The sequence below is a fragment of the Myotis davidii genome, unplaced genomic scaffold (assembly GCF_000327345.1).
Source record: "Myotis davidii unplaced genomic scaffold, ASM32734v1 scaffold802, whole genome shotgun sequence".
NCBI lineage: Eukaryota > Metazoa > Chordata > Mammalia > Chiroptera > Vespertilionidae > Myotis > Myotis davidii.
In genome coordinates this window covers 940616-953023 of record NW_006295887.1, presented here as the reverse complement: position 1 = coordinate 953023, position 12408 = coordinate 940616, and the positions used below count along the sequence as shown (strand labels likewise).

Below are 12408 nucleotides of genomic sequence, written 5' to 3'. Positions count from 1 at the left end.
CATAAACAAAAACAAACTAACAACAACAACAAAAAAAAACAACCCAATTTTTTAAATGGGCAAGGGATCTGAACTGACATTTTTCAAAAATATATATATGAAGGCCAAGAGGTACATGAAAATGTGTTCAACGTCACTAATCATAAGAAAAGTCCAAATTAAGACTCCAGTATCACCTCATTCCTATTAATGGCCATCATAAAAAGACAAAATATAACAAATACTGGCAAGGACTTGGAGAAAGGGAAACATTTGTGTTTTGTTGGTAGAATTGTAAACGGGTACAACCATTAGAGAAAACAATATGTAGGGTTCTTGATAAACTAAAAATAGAATTACCTTATGATCCGATAATTTCACTTCTGGTAATATATGTGAAGGAAATGCAACTACTGTGTCAAAGAGATATCTGAACCACCCCACCCCCACCCCCAACCAGTGCATAGCAGCATTATTTACAACAGAGGCCCAGTGCACGGAATTTGTGCACTCTGGAGTCCCTCAGCCCAGCCTGTGCCCTCTCACAGTCTGGGAGCCCTTGGGGGATGTCTGACTGACAACTTAGGCCATCATGATTTGGAAGCAGTGGAGGGGGCTGGGGGCGGGGGAGCCTAAGCTCTCAGTCAGACATCTTTAGTGCTTCTGCAGAGGTAGGAGAGGTTTCTGCCACTGCCGCTGCGCTTGCCAACCATGAGCCCAGCTTCTGGCCGAGCAGCGCTCCTCCTGTGGGAACGCACTGACCACCAGGGGGAAGCTCCTGCATTATCATCTGCCGCATGGTGGTCAGTGTGCATCATAATTACCGGTCGTTCTGCAGTTTGATTGATTTGCATATTAGCCTTTTATCATATAGGATAGCCAAGACATGGAAACAGCCAAAGTGTCCATCAAAAGATATACATGCTAGTACTCCATTAGACAGTAAAATACCAAAAGGGGAAGCTAATTTTCAATCTCTAAAGTAAAATGTACCTGAACATTCCCATCTTGTCCATTTGGGACTATCATCCAGCATTCTGTTAATAGATTATCATGCTGTAAAAGGTGCACTTAAAGCTTTCAAAAACAAAAAGAATCTCTTTTTTCCATCTGGGGACTTTCTTAGATATGGAGAGAAGGGTCTTGGAAATAGTAACCAAGAAACAAGTGTTCTAAAACTCTGTCTTTTCTCAGGAATCTTGACCTAAATTTCTCACAAATTTAGGAAAAACAAGAATTACTATTTCCATTTTACAGATGAATAGATAAAGTCAGAAATCAAATGAGGAAGTCTAATTATAGTCTAATCCTCTTCCCATAGTGGGTAAATTAAAAGGGAAGTAGCCACATATGATTAGCCCAATCTCTGTATGGGAAGCTCCTTGGTCCATAAGCTTTGAGGCTCCTACTTCACAATTACAATATTCTGGCCGCTATACGAAACCTCATCTTACCCTCCTTACCTCTTTGATCTCATCCCTTCTCCTCAGGTTTCACCTCTGCGGCCAGATGCCAAGCAGCCCTCTGCCTTAAGGTTTTTGCACTATCGCCCCTATTTCTCTGGAACTTTCTTCTCCAGAGAAGAAACCGTTTGGGTCAATTCATTCACCTCCTCCATTCTTAGTTCTAATGTCAATTTACTAGTGTATCTCTCTTGACCACTCTATTTAAAATTGCAACCAGCTATCTGCATCCCCAGCCTCCTTGCCCTGTTCAATTATTTTACATAGCATATATTTCTTCATAGTATACCACATAATGATTTTTTATTTCATTGTTGTTATTTGTCTTACTTAGGTTTCCCTGAAAGTAGAGAATAAGAAAAAGACTTGGGTACAGTCATGTACCTGGGAAGTAATTCCAGGAGTCGGATGTGAAGAAGGAAGGAGAGTGAGACAGGAAAAGGAAATGCCAGTTAAATGGGCATGGTCAAGGTCACTGCTAAAAGACAACAGAAATTTAATGAAGCTGGACTTTCTGTGATCAGAATACAGAATGCCTCTTAGAACAATGTCCTGAAGGAAGAGAGGTTACAATATTCATCTCCAGACTCCCATCCCCTATGGGTTGTCCAAGCCACTGGGGTCACTCACATCCTGTCTCTTCAAATCAGCCCTCCACAGAGAAAGTAGTGTGTAAAGAAGAAAATGGAGAAACATCTGGCAAGCCCTTATGGAGAGACACTTCCTGGTAGGGGAGAGATAGAGCTTGCTTGGACTGTTGTCCCAAATGCAGTTGCAATCAAGGGTGGGGAGCAAGGGGAGTAATTGCTAACTTGCTGATCATCTTGAGGCCCCCATTTGAACCTAAGATTCTCCAAGGCAGACATTTTTGTCTTTTCTGGGTTGGGAACCCAGGCACCTAGAACAGCAACCAGCACATAGTAGGTGTTTAATAAATATTTTAATGGATTCTAAAGCATGTAACTAGAGTACAAATATTGGTATCAAAATGTTAAGAATAAGCCAGAGTACCAGGTGACTAAAGCCAGATGCCCTAGAGTAGTGCAAATCCAGAGCCTGAAAGGGTCCAGTTGCCATGGTGCCAATGGTTTGGAGGTTGATAAATTCTGGAGCTGAAGTTGGTCTGACTCCTGCTTTCTTCCAGGCTGTGGCACTTGGGTAGATGTCACTCCTTTGGAGGCAGAATGGAAAAAGGTCTGTCAACTACAGACCGGAAAAAAATAATGCTGCTGATAGTTATTCGTTCATCTATACCTCAGCTTACCTTTTAAACTGTACTGCCTTCAGCCTTTAAGCCATTTTAAAACTGCCTTTGAACCTTTCCAGACAATAAGCTTCCCTAAAGACACAGTAAGTTGTAACAAAGAAATGTCACACATTGAGCTACTCTTTTTTTTATCATTGCTATTTAAATCTTCCACTCAATGATTTTAACGTATGCATTTATTATTTTGCTATTTTGGTTGTCTTCCAGTACCATTTTATACCTTACTTTTCACTCAAACACAAGAATGTTCTTTTCAAGTATTTCCAGTGTTAGAAAAGAAAGGGGCGGGGGGAGGGGGGGGGCCTCTTACACCGACTTACAGCCAATACATTGAAAGAGGGATTTGATTCATTTTCGAAGGAAAGGTTTTTGTAGTAGGGAAATGTGACCATCTCAGTTGGCAAATGTTTTCACTGAATTATAGACATCTTCAAAGAAAGAGAAATCCCCCCAAACTATTTAAAATCTTCATAACGGACCTCCCACAAATGATAACTTCTTTAAAGTAGAAATTCTCCTAAAGATGTACAAATCTTCAAAAAAGAGTACCCCTCCTATGATTAGAACCTTACCAAACTCCATCTGGATTTGAGTTCCAATAATAAGGGTCAAAACCTTGTCCATACCTAGTAAAAAAAAAAAATACTGTAAGAAAGCGCATTTTTAGTATTTCCAGATGTAGAGGGAACATTTTTCGTTTTGAAATACAATGAGAAAAGTTTTTCATGGTATTTTGGAAACAATATACAGGCCATAGCAAGCAGAGAAAGTGATTTGAAAGTGGTCAGGCCAAAGACACTGTAAAGCAGGTGGGTTTGAATTCAGGATTAGATATCAATGTCGTGTCCTGTACCCTCTGCCCACATCATTTTTTAAAAAGCTCATTTTTACTGATTAGAATACTAATTTCAGGTAAGCGCTGTTTTTGAAGTTAGGCTCACCTATATTATGAGTAAAAAAGTAGCTGAGAGACAAGGGGGGATGTTTTCAAAAGCCATTATCTCTACAAGGCATACATGTAAACCCACAAACATGCACACTCACACCTCTAGCCTCTGTTGGTAATTTGAACAATGATGTACACATTTTGCAAAGATATTAACGGAAAACAGCAGCTCCATCTTGCTGCCTCTCAGCATGTAGGATTTATGTCTCCATTTGAACTCTCTTGATGCTCTGTGAGAAAGTATATGGAGGTCTCACTCCCCCACTGATAGATGCTATCTCGCCCCCATACACATACCTCAAAGACTACGTAGCCTGCTGACCCTGGACCCTTCTTACTCCCAAAACACTCCTCAAACAAATACAATTGGAAGTAAGTAGAAGAAAATTGTGCTTGTATGCAAACATTTGCATTTGCATTATCCTATATAATAAATGGCTAATATGCAAATTGTCCCCTCCACCAGGAGTTCCACCGGAGTTCAACCAGGGGGCAGCCCTGCCCCCAGGCCAGTCCCACCCAATTAGCCCTGATCGAGGAAGGCTGGCCAGACCCAACCCATGCAAAAATTCGTGCACCAGGCTTCTAGTATTATAAAATCATAGTTTAGTACCTACATTACTATCATGCTTTTGTGTTGTGTTAGTGTGCATTGTTATTGTTGGAGTTTGGGGTTTTAGGGTTTTGTTTTTGTTTTCTTATTACTCTTGTTGTTTTCTTCCCTTGATTCTTTAATTCATAGTCTCCTTCACAAAACTAAAAACTCCACAAGAAAAAAAAAAAATGTTACTTTAAAAGCCAAAAAAAAAAAACAAAAAAAAAACTCCACAAGAGCAGGAACCATGACTTCTATCCATTCATCTATCCATCTACCCACCCACTCACCTGCCCATTATCTTATTTATTTTGTTGTCGTTGTCTTTGTCCCTGCTACATTATTAAATCTACTTTCTTCAAATCTGTCACTTTTCAAACCACTCTAAAGGCATTGCCATGCTGAAAACTTGAATTGCAAAACTGATGGCCTGGCACAACTTGCAAGGTCTTAAAACCCATTGCTCAACCTATATCTTAATCTGAAACCCACACTGAGATGTCCCAAAGCAGGACCTTACTGATGCAAATTAATAAGAGCAAAATTTCTCAGTCTTTCTTCCTAGACAAAAGCATTTGGATAAACTAAGGTCAATTTCTCTGGCCCTTACTCATTCCTTCCTGAATCTTCTACAGACTAGAGAATTGGCTGCACAATGAAGGTTGTATGACTTCAAAGTATCCAAAATAATTTCCCTCCCTCCTCAACATGATAATAATAGTAACAATTTCCTATGGTTGTTTTGGAATCAAATATATATATATACACATAAAAGCCTAAGAGACCGTTATGACTGAACGACTGGAACAACCGGTCAACCAGTCACTATGGTGACGTGCACTGACCACCAGGAAGCTGCCCCCTGGTGGTCAGTGTGCTCCCACAACCAATCTCCCGTGGCCAGCCAGCTGTGTCAGTGTCCAATGTCTGTTCCTTCCACATCTGGCCTGGTGACTGTCGCCTCCTCTCCCAACCCTGCCAGGGCTTTGGGCCCCAGGCTGGGATGGAAAACCAGGGGTGGACATGGTCCCTTTCCAATGGGGACCAAGTTCCAGCTCCCTCCTCGGGGCCAGTGGCCAATCTCCTGTGCCCTATTTCTCCCCGCAAGCCAGCAGGTCCCAATCAGCCCGACCCTGATCAGCCCTGATCACCAGCCAGGTCTAGGGACCCCACCTGTGCACAAATTCATGCACCAGGCCTCTAGTTAGTCAATAAAAGTATAGTGCTTAGAATTACTCAGGGCACTTAGTACATGCTTAAAATATTAATTTTGGACAACTGTATCACTAATTCTAGTATTTTGCCTTCTAGTACATTCCTGGCTCTTTTGTCCCATCTATCTAGCTCTGATTTTCCCGTTTCTTAGAGTTTTCCCATCACCCAGAAAGGGGTTATTGTTCTCTCTTTTCCACGTCACTTAGGAAAGAGTTAAGATTGCATTTTTTATGTTTCATTAATCTTAGAGTTGGCATCCTTCCAATTGCAAGATTCTTGATGTAGTGCTTTGAGCAAAGTTGAGTTCATGAGTACTTGGGTAGCCAATTGCTAAGTATTCAGGGATTTTGTGAGCTTGAAATGGACCATGGTGCAGAGGTAGGAGTTTTTACACCATAAAAGTTGGCAAATACTACAAATCAGGTCTTTGTTTTGTAGTCATTGCTGTTATTGTCATTTGAGGTTTTTGGAGAGGCAGTTAACCAGCCCACACTAACGTTGATCCTGACTCTGTCTTGTATCTCCACCACCTCATCCTTCATCTAGTGACATTCTCTTCCAGCTCTAACCCTTGCTCCACATCAGCTCTTGAGCGTTGGAAGATACCTCTGACATTGAGTTTCTAGGTCCTGCTGTGTTTCCTGGAAAATCATGGATGGGGAAGGGAAGACTCTTGGTGTGTTGCAGGGGCGTGAAACAACTCACCTTCAGCCAAGACCAACTCTTGCAAGTGGAATTAGGAATCCTGGGAAGAAATGGGGGTTAGGAGATCTCTAGAAGCAAGCGTGGGGAGTGGGGGAGATGTTCAAAACAAACCTCTGAGCAATCCTAAGAACTAAGTCAGTGACCAGCTTTTTACCCGAAGCTTGAGGGAAAAAAAAAAAAAGGATTTTATAAGGCACAAATACGGGAGTAACTTTCTTATAGCAAGCATGTCCCCTGTTTTCAAGGAGCCTATCTATCAAAGGAAGCCAGAATAGAGATAAGAAATGTAATGAAACATAATTTTGCTGCTTTCTCCTTAAAATGGGCCCTTGGACAAATTACTCAAAACCTCCACCTGAGTCTCACTCTCTCATCCCCACCCCCTGAATAACCCAGTGACAGAAAAAATCAGTAACTTTCCCTTCTTTCCTACCAGACACTCAGGGATGTTTACCAAGATAATTCAGTGGTGCTGTGGTGGCTTGGGCTCTCCAAGCATCAAACCAAAGTGTTATCAAGACATTTACTCTGGCCGGGTGGCTTAGCTGATTGGAGCATCATCCCATGCACCAAAATGTTGTGGGTTCAATTCCCAGTAAAGGCACGTACTTAGGTTGACGGTTTGATTTCCTATCACAGAGCATATGGGAAGCAATTGATCCATGTTTCTCACATCGATGTTTCTCTCTCTTCCTTCCTCTCTCTCTAAAAATCAATAAAAATTAAAAATTAAAAACATCCTCAGGTAAAAAAAAAAAAATTAAAAGATATTTTCATAGTCTCTATTTGTCCACAAACCATGTTTGATTATCTCCAGTTTTGATCAATTCTTTGATTATTTGCACAGGTCAAAATATGTTATGCCCCACCCCCCTGTTCAAAACAGCTGCTAAGAAAAAATTTAAAGCACAAATTGGAAAAAGAACACAGCCAACTTATCAATTGAGAATTACCCCCAATTTTAATTTGCCAGAAAACAGTAGAAAAATGGGCTTTTTAAGAGGAACAACCAAATGTTGCATTTTACAGTGGTTGGTTGTTTTATCTTTACCTGGATATTTTAATTATTTACCTGAATTAGCCAGACCTCCACTTCCAACTTCTCTTCCTTTCTCTAACTCTCCTATAAATTATAAGCTCAAGCCGTGGAGCCCGGGGTCTTTCCCAGTTGTTTGTGGCAGATGATATAGCCATGTGGGTTCTTTATTTGTCTCAGCATCGAACTGTTTGTCCAGAGCCACTCTGCTAACTGCCAAACTGCATCCCCCATCGGGCCAGTCAGGTCTGTTTGCACTGAGACCTGTGGTGTTTTCCCTGGCACAGCCTCCTTGGCTGCAGTCGACCTGGTTCTGATTCAGATGTGGGCTTTTCAGAAACTATGTGAGCAGGTACATTTTTGGTTTCTGAATTCTGTGCAGCTTTACAATTTCCTTGGTGTAATTTTGTACCCTCTTCAAGAGAAGCAGAGGAGAGACAGGGTGTCTGCGCCACAGGCAGCCTCACAAAGATAGCTGCCCTATTCTGAAGCCTGTACAGACGGGAGCCACCAACGGCTCCGATCTAGAAAGAAAGAACTGTTTGGCTTCTTCGAGGGTTTCTTCAATATGTTATGTGATAGAAGCATGTTCAACTTCTTTCCATTCCCTCACAGTACCTCCTACATGCCCCACCTGTCCTTCCCACTGTCCTCCCCTCTGAGGTAGCCATTCCAATGATGTCTGGACCCTTTGGTTTCTCACATCCATCCCCCAGGAGATCAATGGAGAAGTAATTGCCGCCTGCTTCCTTGGTTCTACGCTTACACACCAAATTTGTTCTTGAATTTGACTTTTAAAAATTTTCATGATTTCTCCAAAGTAATCAGGTCCTTAAATGCTATGTAGTAGCTTTAGAGGATTTCAAGCAAAATTAGCCTTTATCACACTTTCCACTTTTGCTATGACACACTCTGCCATGTGGAACTCCTCTGGAAAGGGAAAAACTAAAATCTTGACGGGTACTGAGGTTTCTAAGTGTTACTTAGAAAATCAATAATAGAACAGTATACATTGAGGATTTTGGGTTACAAGTAACTAAAAGGAATTGCATCTAATTTATGTCTGAGAGGAGAGCACAAATTTATTTGGGAGCATATCATGTAGCTCACAGCCTGGATAGAAGATTAGAGAATTAGATGGAAACAAAACAGGACTCAGGGTAGAATGTGGTGAAAGACATGGAGACAGCAGGGATTGATTGATCGCCTCATCTGTATGCCCTTGTAATGAATAAATTGTAGCATTTTTCCTTGGGTGCATCTCTGTTAGAGTCAGCATGGCAGAAGTAAGAGTCTGGCTCAAGTTGGGTTCTTGGCCAGCTCCTTGATCTGTTATGAGAGAGTGGGAAGAACAAACTGGAGGAAGGGACTTCAAGGAACTCATCTGCTTCATGTAGGGAGAGGAAGAAGCTAGATCTTCCCTCATTCAAGGAAGACATACTATGAAAGGTGGGTAATTCCTTGGAAGGAATTCACTCAGGGTGTTGTTAGGAAGGAGACACATGGCTGGCAATCATAACCCAAATGACATATGTCTACTGGAACAGGACACTAGGCTTTCCAAGTGCCCTCGCACACACCTATGTTAAGGGTTAACTCTACTTTATGAAGCATCAGCTTCCAATTGACAAAGCCTGAGAAAAGAGCTCCAACTCTACCTAGCTAATACTGTCCACGGGAACTCCTCTTGTGTCCTCTGGGTAATGAGTACTACACTGACCACTAGAATGGCATATTGAGAAACTAGATATGGGTCTGTGATTATACACTGAATGGAAGAGGCAACTGGACAAAATACACAGAGAAAGCAAATTAAAAAGCATTAAGGCAAGTTCAGGGCAGATGTTAGACTCCCCATGAAGAAAGGAGGAGAATCAAAAGGGGCTTCTTAAGGATTAGTGCTAGAATTTTTAGGCAAGAAAGAGATTCAAGTTGGTGGCTGGCCACAGTGAAGGGTGTGTGTACTATGTCGTGGCGTGGGAGACTGGGGGTACATCGCAATTCCAAGAATAGTGGCTTGGCAGAAAGGTAGGGTTTGGGTTGACTTAATGCTGTGCTCTCAGCAGGATAATGGGAAAACCAATCATGAGGCAAGGAGTTACCAGAAATTCAAGCTGTGCTGAATCAGACAAGAAGCACGAGTTCATTGCATCTCATCAACTCAGGCAAATTAGAGGAGCCCTCTCGCTTTACAACTTTATAAGATTCTCAGACATAGGAATGTAACACCCTTTTGTTGTCCTAAAACTGGCCATTTGAGGCAGCTACAATAAAATCATAGTGTTCATCATCCTTCTACTCTCCAACCTTTCCCAAAAAAGAAAAATAAAACACATAATTGCTGATATTACTATTTTGTGCGCTGGATGAGAGTTTCCAAAAACAATAACAATTAATTTTCTTTGGTGGTGTTAGCCAAAAAAGCAGTGTGGTGCCAGGTTTCCATGATCTTCTTAGGTCATCTGGCATTGGGAACAATGGCTGTGAGAAACAGGCCCTTGGAGGCCAGTAAAGTTGTGTTATAACCCCAACATTAGAGATTTCATATCTTGGCCGTTCGACATCACAGCAGGTAGAAAACCTAGGATGGAAAATGTCAGGCTGGATACAAGTTTCCTCCGCAGAAATATTGCCTCAACATAGCTGAAATCCTTAGAGATGTTTTCTGTGTAAAGCTTGAAAAACACACTGGCCTTGGCTTCGGATAGATGCCTTCTTGACGCTGCTCCAGACATATTTAAGAAATGGGTCTAATTTTGAAGGATATAGTTGGGCGGCCAACCAAGGCCTAAAAGTAGAATAAGTTATCCTGATTTTATGTAAAAAGAATTTTAGAAAAATAAATGCAGCCAAAACTATGAAATTTCTGAAGGCATTTACACTGATCTGTCAGTTCTTAAATAGGAGGTTGAGGCCAAGTGAGAGAGATGAACACGCTGTGTGACTTGGGGTGTGAACTCCACTCTGAGTTATTTCTAGGTCATTGCTATAAACTGTATGCTAAGTGTGATGGACACAACTCATCTTTACTGCTAAATCCCTTGAAATATCCCCTTAAAAATAGCATTAACACTAAAGTTTGCCAGCAAACAATAAGATAGACTTGTCCTGCTTCTTTAAATGAGGAGCTAATATCACATTTTTTTCTAAGCTTATTTTTTCTCATTTATCTTTTCTAAACAGAGTGCTGTGAAGATAAAGCAGTTAATTTGTTGGGTGGTAGTCAAGTATGAAACAATGGGGAAATATCTCAATACGGTGTAAAAAATCAGTTTAAAAAAATAACAAGAACAAAAATAATGAAAACTAAGGGAACAAAAACAATGAAACCTAAGGTAGTCCCTTCATTGAGTACCTCCTACAGAAAGGAACAATGCTGGCCTTTGAAAAGAATTTTAAAAACAAGTGCTTAAAAGAAGCTTACTTACAGATTATGAAAGAAAGTGTGTTTGTGTGTGTGTGAAAACATCAAGTACCAAATGCAAGGTGAGGCTTGCTACCATTTACTGAGTGTCTGCTGAGGGACAGGTTCCACTTCACACGCATTAGTGGTTTGTAACATTGGCCGGTTGTCAGAGCTCCATCCAGGCCCTCATGGCACTGCGTTCCTATGCATGCCAACCCACCTCACTGGCAGTCCCGAAATTCTCCACTGTGGACTTCGTCTGGCTGCAGCAGCATGCTCAGCCCTTCACTGGGCAGTTTGTGTGAGCAAGGAATTAACACCCCTTCGGAGCAGCCCTCTATTAACAACAAGAGTTGGTGGATAAAAATTAAAACAAAAAAACTTGCCCAGCCTTTCCTTTCTATCACCAAGAGGTAGACAGCTCCAGAATAAAGTGATCTAGGAGGGGAAAGTAGATCCCTCCTAATTACCTTCTCTCGGGGGCTGGCTCAGGCAATGACTGGTTGATACGGAGATTGGAAACACAGCGCTTGAGCAGGGAAAGGTTGGGTGTGAGGAGGACAGCAGAGGGGGATGGCCTTGCTCCCAGCCCACTGCGGAGGTCCCAACCCTTAAAGCTTAGCTGGCCGCTCTGGCCTGCATGGCAGGGGCATCACAACATTGAGCTTAATATGACCACTCCCGCTGGTACCCTTAAAGCTTAGCTGGCCGCTCTGGCCTGCATGGCAGGGGCATCACAACATTGAGCTTAATATGACCACTCCCGCTGGTACTGGCCCTGTGCGCAGAGCCGGGCCAAGGTCCAGGGCTAGGGAATGTTCCTGGCATTCCTCGTGGGCGTGGCCTGAGGCTCTGACCCCCATCTCCAGGTCCCATGTGAGGGAGATCTTCGAGCTTTGAGGTAGTATGGCCCAGGGCTTGATTGAGATGGAGTGAAAGTTGGTTTCTGGGCCTGAAACAGAAGACGCTGCAGGAGTTGGGGCCACCCTGGGGCACTGGGGCACCTTCAGAGACAGCTACTATGTCATCCCTAAGATGAGCCTCATGCAGGCTGATCATTGCCTGCAGCAGCAAAAAAAAATAGTGGATGGGAGCTCAAATGTGCTGGAACAGAAGGTGTTTCAACCCCACACTGAATACGTGGAACTCATAGGTGAGCCGTCAACTGTGGCCCAGCTCTAGGAGGTGCTGGGGGCTGAGGATGAGCCTGCTGTGCTGAGCCACTGTGGCTGCAGGAAATCGCTAGTTTTGTGGCTAGTTGTAGAGCCTGGAAACGGGGGCCACCCTGAACTGACAAAGAGCAGCCTCTGCTCAGGGTGGGCCTGGAGACCGCTGACTTGGGCTACTCTGTGGGCGAAATAGAGGCCCAGGTGCATAGGACACTGAGTCTCAGCTGCCCTAGAAAAGATGGACAGGCTCAGCAGCGTGCGTGGTGTGCTGGCACAGGAGACAGCACCTGCCAAACGCATCCTGTACCGACAGCGCTTCTGGCTTTAGGACTATCAGCGCCTACTAAACGTACACAGGGAACTGAAGATAATGACAGTAGCCTGGGCGACAGTGTCACTTCCTCAACAACCGGGAAGAGAACTCTGAGACTAATGAGGTTCCTGCCTTTGCTGACTGTGCCTGTCCCCTGGCTTTTCTTTCCACAGTGACTCTTCCCTACCCTCAGCTACCCTTCCCCCATCCCTCCCAGGCGGCCTCCTCTCCCTCATCAGACAGATGCAGTCTGTGGGCTGTGCCTCTCCCCTGGCTGCTAAGAGGCCTCCATTGATTTCTGCTCATGTTTATAG

At 43.0% G+C, this 12408-nt stretch overlaps 1 pseudogene; it reads left to right on the top strand.

Moving 5' to 3' along the window:
• Positions 1–11518: 11518 nt before the first annotated feature.
• Positions 11519–12128, top strand: LOC102760375 (annotated as a pseudogene).
• The last annotated feature ends 280 nt before the right edge of the window (positions 12129–12408 follow it).